Source organism: Miscanthus floridulus, chromosome 1, assembly GCF_019320115.1.
Source record: "Miscanthus floridulus cultivar M001 chromosome 1, ASM1932011v1, whole genome shotgun sequence".
Taxonomy (NCBI): Eukaryota; Viridiplantae; Streptophyta; class Magnoliopsida; order Poales; family Poaceae; genus Miscanthus; species Miscanthus floridulus.
The window spans coordinates 194,014,991-194,026,153 of NC_089580.1; the positions used below are offsets into that span (position 1 = coordinate 194,014,991).

At 46.9% G+C, this 11,163-nt stretch overlaps 1 pseudogene; it reads right to left on the reverse strand.

Annotated features, from left to right (window-relative positions):
• Positions 1-4,521: 4,521 nt before the first annotated feature.
• On the reverse strand, positions 4,522-10,444 carry LOC136507582 (monooxygenase 2-like; annotated as a pseudogene).
• Between the last annotated feature and the right edge of the window lie 719 nt (positions 10,445-11,163).

Here is an 11,163-nt window from a genome sequence, read left to right on the forward strand (position 1 = left end):
GTGGATTTTGAAAACTCTTGGGTCTATTTAAACCTGGGTCCAACACGGTCTCCCTGGCTTGTGGCGGCCTGGCCGACGTAGCTGCGGGTCCCACATGACAGTTTTGTGCTCTAAATCTTCCCTCCCCTGTTGAAAAGCCAAACAAAATCGCTGGGTTTAGCCGCGGTGCCTCTGTTTCTCTCTTCTCGCTTATTAGGGTTTCTGGATCTACTACGCGTCGCCGCCGACCAACCTCCGCCGCGCGACGCCATGGACTTCGACGAGTACGAGTATCTGGAGAAGACGGTGGAAGCGTCCGGAGCGCCGGCCAACGGTTCGTCGAGCCCCGGGTCGGGGGATAAGGACAAGGAGCGCAGCTCACGCCGCCGCTCATCGAGCGGTGACGAAGAGCGTGACGACGTAGAGCGCAGATCGAAGCGTTCTCGCTCCGAGGAAGGCCGCGACCGCGACCGCGACCGGCACCGCAGCAGTCGGGAGCGGCGGGACCATGACCGTGACGGCAAGGAGAAAGAGCGGGACAGGGAGAAGGATAAGGACAGGAGGAGCTGCGACCGCGAACGGGAGAAGGAGAAGGAGAGGGAGAGGGAGAAGGATAGGCAGCGGAGGAGCCGGAGCCGGTCGGAGCGACGCCGTGACGACGAAGAGCGTGATCGCTACCGTGAACGCGATGTCAGGTGCATGAACCAACTCAACTCGAGTTTATTGAAACAAACTGCTATACGAGCTATATTACCTGGATATTTTTTTAGGACTGACCTTTAAAATTATGCTAGAATAAGGCATTGCAAGCAACTACTCACAAATCTGTTTTTGTTTCACACTTGTTCCATACTTATAAGACCATTGTTAGTTTTAAACTATATTGATAAAATCAGATTACCACCAGGGCTTCCTACTTGTACCTAATATTTCTTGTGTCATATGTTATTGATGTAAGTTATGTGACATTCAATAGAATCGAACATCAGTATGCTAGTCTGCTAGAGTGATCTTATTCTTAAGACGTTTTTTTTCACATCTTGCAGATAAAATATTTGAAACATATTGTTGCAATATGTGTGAAACATGTGCAATATCTAGATAAAACACTTGCAACATGCGTGTGAAACATATGCAACATCAAGATAAAACACTTGCAACATGTGTGTGAAACATACGCAATATCCAGATAAAACACTTGTTGCAACATATGTCTGAAAACAGATAAAACATTTTGAACAAATGCTTGCAACATACCTTTGAAAACACTTGCAAAATATGCAACATGTGCAACATCCTAATCTACTTTTACAACATCCATATATAAGAATTGCAACATACCTCTGAAACATCTGAAACACTTCGAACATATATTTGCAACATAGGAGAGGGAAAGGTCGGGGCCGGTCGATTCCGGTCATCGGGGTGGGATCTGATGGCGAGCGGCGGCGAGCGAGCACCACCACCAGCAGCAGCACCACCACCACCACCGACCTTGGCTACGGGAGGGAGCGGGCGGCGCGACGCACGGCTGAAGCGAGAAGCGAGGTGCGGGTGGGGCGCGCGACGGGCGAGAGAGAAGAATGAGGAGCGAGCGGCGCAGGTGGGGTGTGCGATGGGTGAGAGCGAGGAGCGAGCGAGTGAGCGGCATAGGGTGGAGGCGCGGTGGGAGAAGGCTGCAACAACGAGCGGAGCGAGGTGCGGCGTCCAGATAGGATGGACGCCCGCAGATAAGCATTACCGTATCTGTATAACGATATCAGCAATAATTTGTCGCTATCTCAGGTAGGTATTTTTAATATGCTTAGAGACAAAAATGGTTATGATACTATGCACTATGAAAATACACTATGCTGTAATAATTCACGAGACAATACATGAACTTCACTCGAAAAAACAATATGGGATAATTTTCAAGATAGACTTTGAAAAGACATATGATAAAGTAAAATGGGGTTTTCTACAACAAAATTTAAGGATTAAAGGTTTCTCACAAAAATGGTGCTCTTGGATGAAGCAGTTCACAAAGGAGGAAATGTAAATATTAAGGTAAACGATTAACTTGGTTCATACTTCCAAACGAAAAAGGTTTAAGGCAAGGTGACCCAATGTCTCCAATACTATTTAATATAGTGGTAGATATGTTGGCTATACTGATTGCTAGAGCAAAGGAAGCAGGTCAGGTAGAAGGGGTCTTACCTCACCTTGTCCAAGATGGCTTGTCCATCCTCCAATATACGGACGACATAGTAATATTTATGAGCCATGATGTTGAAAGAGCGAGAAACATGAAGTTAATTTTAAGTACTTTTGAGCAACTCTCAGGGCTTAAAATTAACTTTCACAAGAGTGAGATCTTTTGCTTTGGTAAGGCAAAGGATCATAAGGTGTTTTACTCGTAGCTGTTTGGATGTGGGGTGCGTAAGTTTCCTTTCTGTTACCTTGGTTTACCTATACACACTAGGAAGTTGAGTAATAAAGATTGGCAGACAATCGAAAACAGAATTGAGAAGAAGCTTAGTGGTTGGAAAGGCAAGTTGCTTTCGGTAGGAGGTCGTTTGGTTTTAATAAACTCCGTGCTCTCTAGTTTACCGATGTTTATGATGTCATTTTTTGAACTCCCAAAAGGAGTTTTGGAAAAGATTGACTATTTAAGATCAAGATTCTACTGACAAAATGACCAACACAAGCGCAAATATAGGTTGGCTAAATGGGAAATTTTGTGCCAACCAAAAATTCAAGGTGGCTTAGGTATTCAAAATTTGGACTTACAAAACAGATGTCTGTTAAGTAAATGGCTTTTCAAATTGCTAAATGAGGATGGCATGTGGCAAGAATTATTGAGGAATAAATACATAAAAGATAAGACTCTAGGGAGTTGTACTAAAAAGCCAAATGACTATCATTTCTGGAAAGGCTTGATGAATGTTAAAGATACTTTCATGGGTTTGGGTTTATTCAGAGTGAAAGACGGATCACAAACTCGTTTTTGGATTGATGCTTGGTTGGGTGACCAGCCACTAAAAGATAGATTTCCTGCGTTGTTCAATATTGTGAGAAGAAAACAAGATTCGGTGGCAAGAGTACTTGCTTCAGTCCCACTTAACATTTCCTTTCGCCGCAATTTAGTGAGTAGGAATCTAAGGGACTGGCTTAGAATTGTTGCTTCTATACAAGATGTGAACTTACTGGGGGGGGGGGGGGAAGAGACACATTTGTTTGGGCTTTACATTCATCAGGTACCTTCTCGGTTAAATCTATGTATGCCAAGTTAATTAACAATGGTGTCAGAGTGTCACAAGATTTATGGCAGATCAAGATTCCTACAAGAATAAAGATATTCTTGTGGTACCTAAAAAGAGGTGTAATCCTAACCAAAGATAACCTTGCAAGACGTAACTGGAATGGTTGCTTTTGTCACTCTACAGAGACTATTCATCACCTTTTTTTCGAATGTGCTTATGCCAAATTTCTGTGGCGCGTTGTACACTTATTATTTGGAATAGCACCTCCTCTCAACATAGACGATTTATTTGTTACTTGGTCTAAGATGTGTGGTGTTATTTATAACTCATTGTTATTAACGGCAGCAGCGGCTTTATGTTGGACAATTTGGTTAACAAGAAATGAAGTGGTTTTTGACAAATGCAGACCAAAAACTTTTTTGCAGGTGCTCTTCAGGGGAACCCATTGGCTACGGCAGTGGGCAAGACTGCAGCGGCATGATGATCTACGGGACCAGCTGACCCTTGTTGGGCAGCATTTGAAAACTTTAGCCCCGCATTTCTTTAGTTCCAGTGGATGGTTATCTACTAGATTTTGTGGTCTTTCTTAGTCAGGACTTTTCTTCATGTTTTGTTTCCTAAAGTCTAGATGTGAGCTTCTCAACCTTGAAAGTGGTGTGCTGTGAACTTTATAATAATAGGTCTGATTCTACCTCGGTAGATGAAGCCGGATATAAACTATCCTTTATCTAAAAAAAATGAAAATACACTACTCTATATGGCCTCGGTAACTAATAGGACGTGGCTACATCATGTGCAAGATCTATCTGGGAGTAAAAAGTCATCAAAGTCCACCATTCGGTACGACAGCAGCTAGACAGTACTATATTGGAAAGGACATAGCTATTACACTCAGTGTGATTGAGACCAATGCGTATTTGATGGAAGGAGTATTTGATAAACTTTCAAATGGATATGGTTCCACCTCAATATCACGATAGAAAGAGCTCTAAATCATAATTACATGTTGTTTCTACTCGACACCGCATCACCTTATATCATGTCTTGAACTTTGTAATAACTTTTAGAACTTTAACCCAAGTTGGAACACGCTCCAACCAAGTGAGAACACTCCAAGAAAAGGCCCCGCTCCCATTCGCCACCTCTTATAATGCTACTATGGGCATCCAAGCCAAGTTGGAGACCTAATCATATCAAGTTTGAATCCATCTTGGACTTTAAGAGTAGCCCACAATAAAATCATCGTCCAGGCTGCATACGAAATCTGTTTTCGGCTTTCTACGTATACATAGAAAGGCTAGGAGATAAGTTTTTCAATATTGATACCAGTCCCACATCCAAATTCCTTATGAGCCCACGGGAATCGTTGAATCAAATGAACATACAAGATTTGTTAGGGTGCTACGTCGCTGTCTTTTAGACCATGCATCATGTCGAACGTCGGAGTTAGGGACACGTCCGGGGTACTTGGCCATCCCTAATATTATATATTTATCGCCAGTGCTTAAGTTAGGGTTTGGATTTTTAGTAGATTATAATCTGTCATCCAGCCGGTTCATGTTCAGTGGTTTGTCGTACCTGAACTTGTAATCAATCTATATTAGCAGTATCTCAGGTTGTGCTCTTTTTTATTCTTGCTTATGTTGTTCAATTTATAATCAGAGATTAGTCTTTGTGATGAGATCAACCATGTAGTGCATGGTTTATAACCAAAGAAGATATGATTACAGAGTTCGGATCATTGTGGTCGAAAACTACGAACCGTGGGTCAAGCTTTCACCGAATCAGAAGTTACCTCGATCTGACGGAATATCGTGTTCCCATAAGAGTTTTAGAACAATGGTAGTGTTACAACAATCTGCCATGCCGAAGCCATATCACGCCCCGAAGAGTGTGACTGTAGTTGCAACAGAGGCAATGATATATTGCAGTACAATTTTCTACTAGCGCATAACGGTAGGCATACTCCTGCAACAAGCACAACATCTACACACACGAAACAGTAGTGGGGCTAATTTGCGAGCGTGCCGCAGTCGTAGTCCGCCATTTTCAGTAGCCTTCGTGCGAGCACTCCCGACAGGAACCTGTCCCGCAGGAAGCTGACGACGGCGCTGTCACTCTCCAGGATGAAGCCCACGGTGTAGGCGGTCGCGACGAGCTCGACGCTCCTCCACCGCCTGATCCAGGCGTACTCACGCAAGGCCGCCTCGACCCGCTCCTCATCCTTGCCCTTGGCAGCAGGCAGCAGCAGGGCGTCCCCGAGGCATCGGGCAAGAACGACGCCGTCCTCCAGCGCCGAGCAGCCGCCCTGGCCGAGGTCCGGCGTCATCGGGTGCAGCGCGTCGCCGGCCACGCACACGTTGCCCCTGGCGATGCTCGCGGTGGCCAGCGAGAGCGGCGACCGGAACCGCAGCGGCGCGGCGAGGACGTCGCTCATCTCGCTCCTGTCGATCACCGCCAGCGCCTCCGCGGGCACCTTGGAGCCCCGGAGCTTGGACAGCACGAGCTGCTTCATCTTCGCCGCGCTTTCGTCGACGCCCTTGTCTGAACGAACAACATGAGATACAAATTATTAGCTGCTACTCCTAGCCATGCATATACAATTTTGATGTGGGCAACGGGCATCGTCGTCGCGGCGTCGCCATGGATGAGGATGACAAGCTAGCTCACCGTTCTCGGAAGGAGTCCAGGTGAAGAACCAGTAGATTTCGTTCTCGTTGCAGGGCAGCATGCCGGAGCGGAAGCCGTTGCCGTTGAACTGCAGGAACTTGGGCTCGAAGCCGTGGCCGTCCGGGTAATGCGCAAAGCCTCTCGCCGCCGAGCGCCCCGAGTAGGACGGCGTGGCGAGGCCGAGCCATTTGGCCACCACCGAGTTGATCCCGTCGCACCCGACGAGCACCTGCAGATAGATGCAGAGGAACGCCTTGAGGCGCTGCAAGCAGCTCGCAGGTGCTTAGGGGAAATTAAAGAAACTGTACCTTTGCTCTGATGACTGAACTGTCAGCTAGCTGCAGCACCTTGACGCCGCCGTCCTCCTCGATGGACACGATCCTGGAGGAGTAGCGGATCTCGGTAGCTCCTCCTCCAAGGCCTGCAGCAGCAAGTCCCGCCTAACGCAACGGATTTCGTTGGGCCCTCTGCGTCAGACAGACAGACAGAGACGACGTTCATTCATTTCAGCGCAATCGAGGCAGATACGTGCGTGCGTGATCGATAGATTCAGGGGCCAGAGGTTAATTTTTTCATCTCACCGTTTCCCCTGCTGCGTGAGGTCCACCTCCTGTGCGATTTCTCCGGTAGAAGAAACCATGACACGTAGCCTGAAAACATATGGACAGGTTCAGCAGGGAAACTGACTGCAAACTGCAACGCGAGCCCGGTGGACATTGAAATTGGAGACGTACGTCTGTGCCTGCAGGTGCTGCCTCCGGATCTTGTCGCCCACGCCGAGGGCGTCCAGCGCCCGGAAGGCGTTCTTCCACGTGGCGAAGGCGAACCCCGACGCCCGCGGAAAAAAATAGCATGGGCGATGGGTGCAGCGCGCAGCGCGTGCGCTCCCTAGCCGGATCGACGACACGTACACGGCCCTGTCATCGAACGGTAGCTGGAAACGGCGAAAAAACTGAAGCTAAATAGGCACACGGCTCGGCTCCGATACACATCGGTTCAGCTGGAATACAAGACACATCACAGAGGTGGCTGGTCTTGGTGAACAGCTGCGGGGGAGGGCAGAGGCTCGCCGGCGTGCGGTGGGGAGGTGTCTGCGGCCACGGATTCAAGCCGAAGAGTCAGGCTGCGGGTGCGGTGCGCCCTTGCGAGGACAACGGAGTAGGCGGTGGGCAAAGGGTGGGCGGACAGGGGAGATTGAGACCTTGGGCCGAAATCGGCCATGGCGGCGGCGGCGGCGATTTGGGGCGCTGCAGCGAGGGAGGAGGCACCGAGAGGGGACTGGCGGCGGCGGCGTGCTTCTACGGATCCAAGGGCGCGTTTTATGAAGGGAGAGAGGGCGATTGGAGCCGGGTCGCCAAGCTCAGTGGCAGGCCGGCCATGGCGGCCGCTATCGTGACTGGGCTCGCGGGGAACGGGTCACTGCCGCTTCCATGGATGAACCAGCAGCCTCAATGGCCAAGTCGTAGGAGGAGGGCGAGGGCGCTCTGGGAAGAGCAACATGGCGAGGGCGCTCCGTGCAGACGCGGATGGCGAGGTCGTAGGGCAACGCAGGACGGTACGGGGCACGGCGGCATCCGAGGAGGATTGGGATGGGAACGAACTAGCTGAGCCGATGTGGAGCCGAGCCGTCGTCTGCCGATTTGGAGCCCGTCAGGCCGTCTTTCACGGCTGCCGTTCCATGAAAAGACCGTGCACGTGTCGTCGATCCGGCTGGGGGGCGCACGCGCCGCGCGCTGCACCCATCGCCCATGCAATTTTTTTCCGACGCCCGCAGCGACGGCGACGACTCCAGCACCAGGCTGCTCACCCCTTTCCTACACGACGATGTGGGAAAAATAATCCCAGATCGAGGTCAATTTTAAGTTTGCGGCAGAGCAAGGCTACGTGTGTGCGAGAGAGATCGCCACCGGCGTCACTGCTGATGCTGTGTCGACGGGCTGGCTGCGTGGTGTACGCCAGCGCAGGGCTGCTAATAATCTTCGTGTTCCTGATGCACAAGTGAAACTGGATGCGCTTTCTTCTCTGGGCAGCATCCCAATTTCCAAGTGAGAAAGATGTCGAGGCAGACTCCATAGCGGACAACCATTTCGGTCTGGTGTCCTTTTCCGTTTTCGTTTTGGGGTCGATGAGAAAACGACCTGCCCGGCCGCTGGCAGGTGGGCCACAACGAAGAGGCTGGACCACTGGACGGACGTCGGATTGTGAAGTTAAACGAGTCGATGGCCATGTAGTCGAAGTATTAATCACTGTTTTCTACAATACTGGCTAGAACATTATTTTTCGTCTGATTGGAGCTTTTTTTTTGTCTGTTGTGTACAATCTATACACTGGCTCAAATAGTCAAATTCTACGTCAGCCTGTTCGTTTGGCCATGGCTTGTCGTAAACGATCATAAATTTCCAGTCGGAACAGTATTTTTCTCTCACACAAACCAGCCAGCAGTACTTCTTCACGAACCAGCAACGATACGAACCAACCAACCGAACAGGCTGATGGAGGATGACAAAGATCGGAACACGGGTGTCGTCAGCACTATTTTGACGCCTACGCTTAAGTAACGAATCAAATGTTGTCGTAGTGAACGTAGGCTTACGGTTACGGGCTTGGCTTTGAGAATCATATAATCATGCCGTGTGCTCCAATTTATTTTAAAATTAATTTATTTAATAATCATATCATGTATTCAAATTCATTTGAAATACGATCTTATACTAATTTATTTTGAAATTGTATTTTATACTATGACCTTGTTTGGATTCCTTGTCTAAAAATTGCACTAAATTTTAGACCACTTTAGCTCTCAAGACTCGCAACATGAGGTCTAGAGTGTTATACAAAGTTTAGCTAAATTTACAAAAACTTTAGACCACACAAGTGAGCTAAAATGGTCCACTCCCTCCGTCTTAAATACTTGATCTTATAGCAGTCAAATATTGTCCCAAAAAGTTGTCATTCTCACTTCCCAATACACATTTCTTTTCTCCCTGTACTCTTTTTTTTTCTAATACATCTCTATCTCCATTTCTCTCAATCTCTCTCCTTGATTTCTATGCATGGTACGTTTTTACTATTTTCTTAATTCCCATGGCCTAAACCTAAAATGTCAAATATTTTGGGACAATAAATGAAGTACAATTTTAGTCTTTAACTTTAGCCGATTGAACTTTAGATCATAAGATCCAAACTTGGTCTATGTGTGGACGATGCATTGCTCTAATTTGTATGACCATGTGAATTCAAATTTATCTTGGGATCGCGGCTAAACACCACGCACACGGATTTGATTTCCAAACTGGTCACATTGTTAAAGCGTCGGCATGTAAGAGCATCTCCAATAGTTTTCAAAAACCACTCCCAATTTTGATCTTTAGGCAAGATAAAAAAAAGTTCTCCAACAACTCCCTATCTCAACTCCCAATCTTTCCGCGCTTCGGAAAATCGACTGATCGCGCCAATATATCCATACACCTATCACCCACGTATTCATCGGCCAATCTAATGACGAAAGGGCATGGAAAAGAATAAAAAATAGGAAATGGTTCCCAAAGTAAATGTACATGAGAGAAAGAATATATAAAAGTGATTAAGATAATTTAGAAATAGTATATGATTCCTAACGTAAAATATCTTCTATATTTTGTTAGGCTCGAGATTTTGTAAACTTAAATACGCTCCCAACTTTTTTTAGCCACTTGGAAAACTCATCAATCTACCATATATATTATTAGGAACTATTGGAGATGCTCTAATCTAAGCCTAGGCAAAATACCCGATACCCATTACCCGTACCCGAATTACCCGAACCCGAGGTACCTGATCCCAAATTCGGATAGCGATTTTGATTACCCGAAATTAGTTTGGGTAATTCGGGTAATATCCCCTGGTACCCAAACTACCCGAACTACCCAAAGATTTGTTTTGTCTTTGTATTCATCATGTGTTGTTAGCTGAACCATTTAACTTATCACTTTATTAGAATATAATTCTCTCTATTTGAATGAGTGACTGTAATATATTATTCTCTACAAATTGCTATTGAAATTCTATACAAATTGCTGCTGAAATTATGTATAGATCGCTACTAAAATTTAGTGTAGTTTGTTGTTTTCTGTAAATTTGGGTATATCGGGTAATACCCGAACCCGAACCCGAATTATCGGGTACCCGAATTTGCGGGTAGTGTTTTTTCGGGGGTAATATCGGGTAGCAATTTTTATTACCCGAATTTTGAATTACCCGAATTACCCGACCCGAAAAAATCGGGTAACCCGAACGCCCAGGCTTACTCTAATCGATGAGCACTACCGGTTTGCATCATGTTCGATTGGTCGTATTTGGCTTATAAGCCATGGCTTATCAGCCAACGCATAGTATTTTTTTTCACACCAAACCAATAAACAGTATTTTTAGACATAGATTAAAAGTCAAACCAGCCTAAAGGAACAGATGGTTGGTGGATGGAAGCATGTTAGTTACCGGTGCAGCCCGAGAGCCGTCGCGAGGCTGGCGGCCACGACGACCATGTCCTTGATGGCCTCCCATTGATGCATTTGCTTTGGACGAATGCACGATTTCAACTAGATGAATTCATGATTTCGATACCAAGACTGAGGGATGTTTGGTTCCCTGCTACAACCTGCCACATATAACATGCAGCACGCCATGCAATGTAAGTATGATGTTTGGTGCATACAAAAGCTGGGACAGCCACAATACTTTTCAACACAAAACTCCGCCACAGCCGTGGCGTCAATTTCTGCCGCGGCAGCTTAAGCGCCTGGTTGTGGCAGCAACGTGCTCTGAGTGGACCAGGAGGCGAGGACACACTAGCTATGAAGTCGATCTGAACCCGAAGATGAGAGCTTCTGATATGATGGCCGGGTACCTGCACAGAGGCGTGCAAGTGTTCTGCCCTTAACTTGGCGTCACTGGTGACGAGCTAGCGGATGAGGTGATGGGGCCTGATGGCGGCGTGACGTCGGTGCACATGTAAAATAGGATACGCTTTCTAGAATTGAGTATTGACATTTATATTTTTCGGTAAAGAGGGATTTTTATTTAACTAGGACCAGAGTTACAGTCATGGATTAAAAGGTCAAGCACGCACGCAAGCGCATGCCTCAGCCATACCGTAGTATGAACAGTTCGCCTAGCTAAATGAGCAAGCTCATGAGCTATTTTGTTACACTTCCTTTTAACCATTCTAATTTTACAGTCAGGCATGAATTCTTTCGCTTCTAGGACATTGAGAGCTTAAGTTTAGCCATCT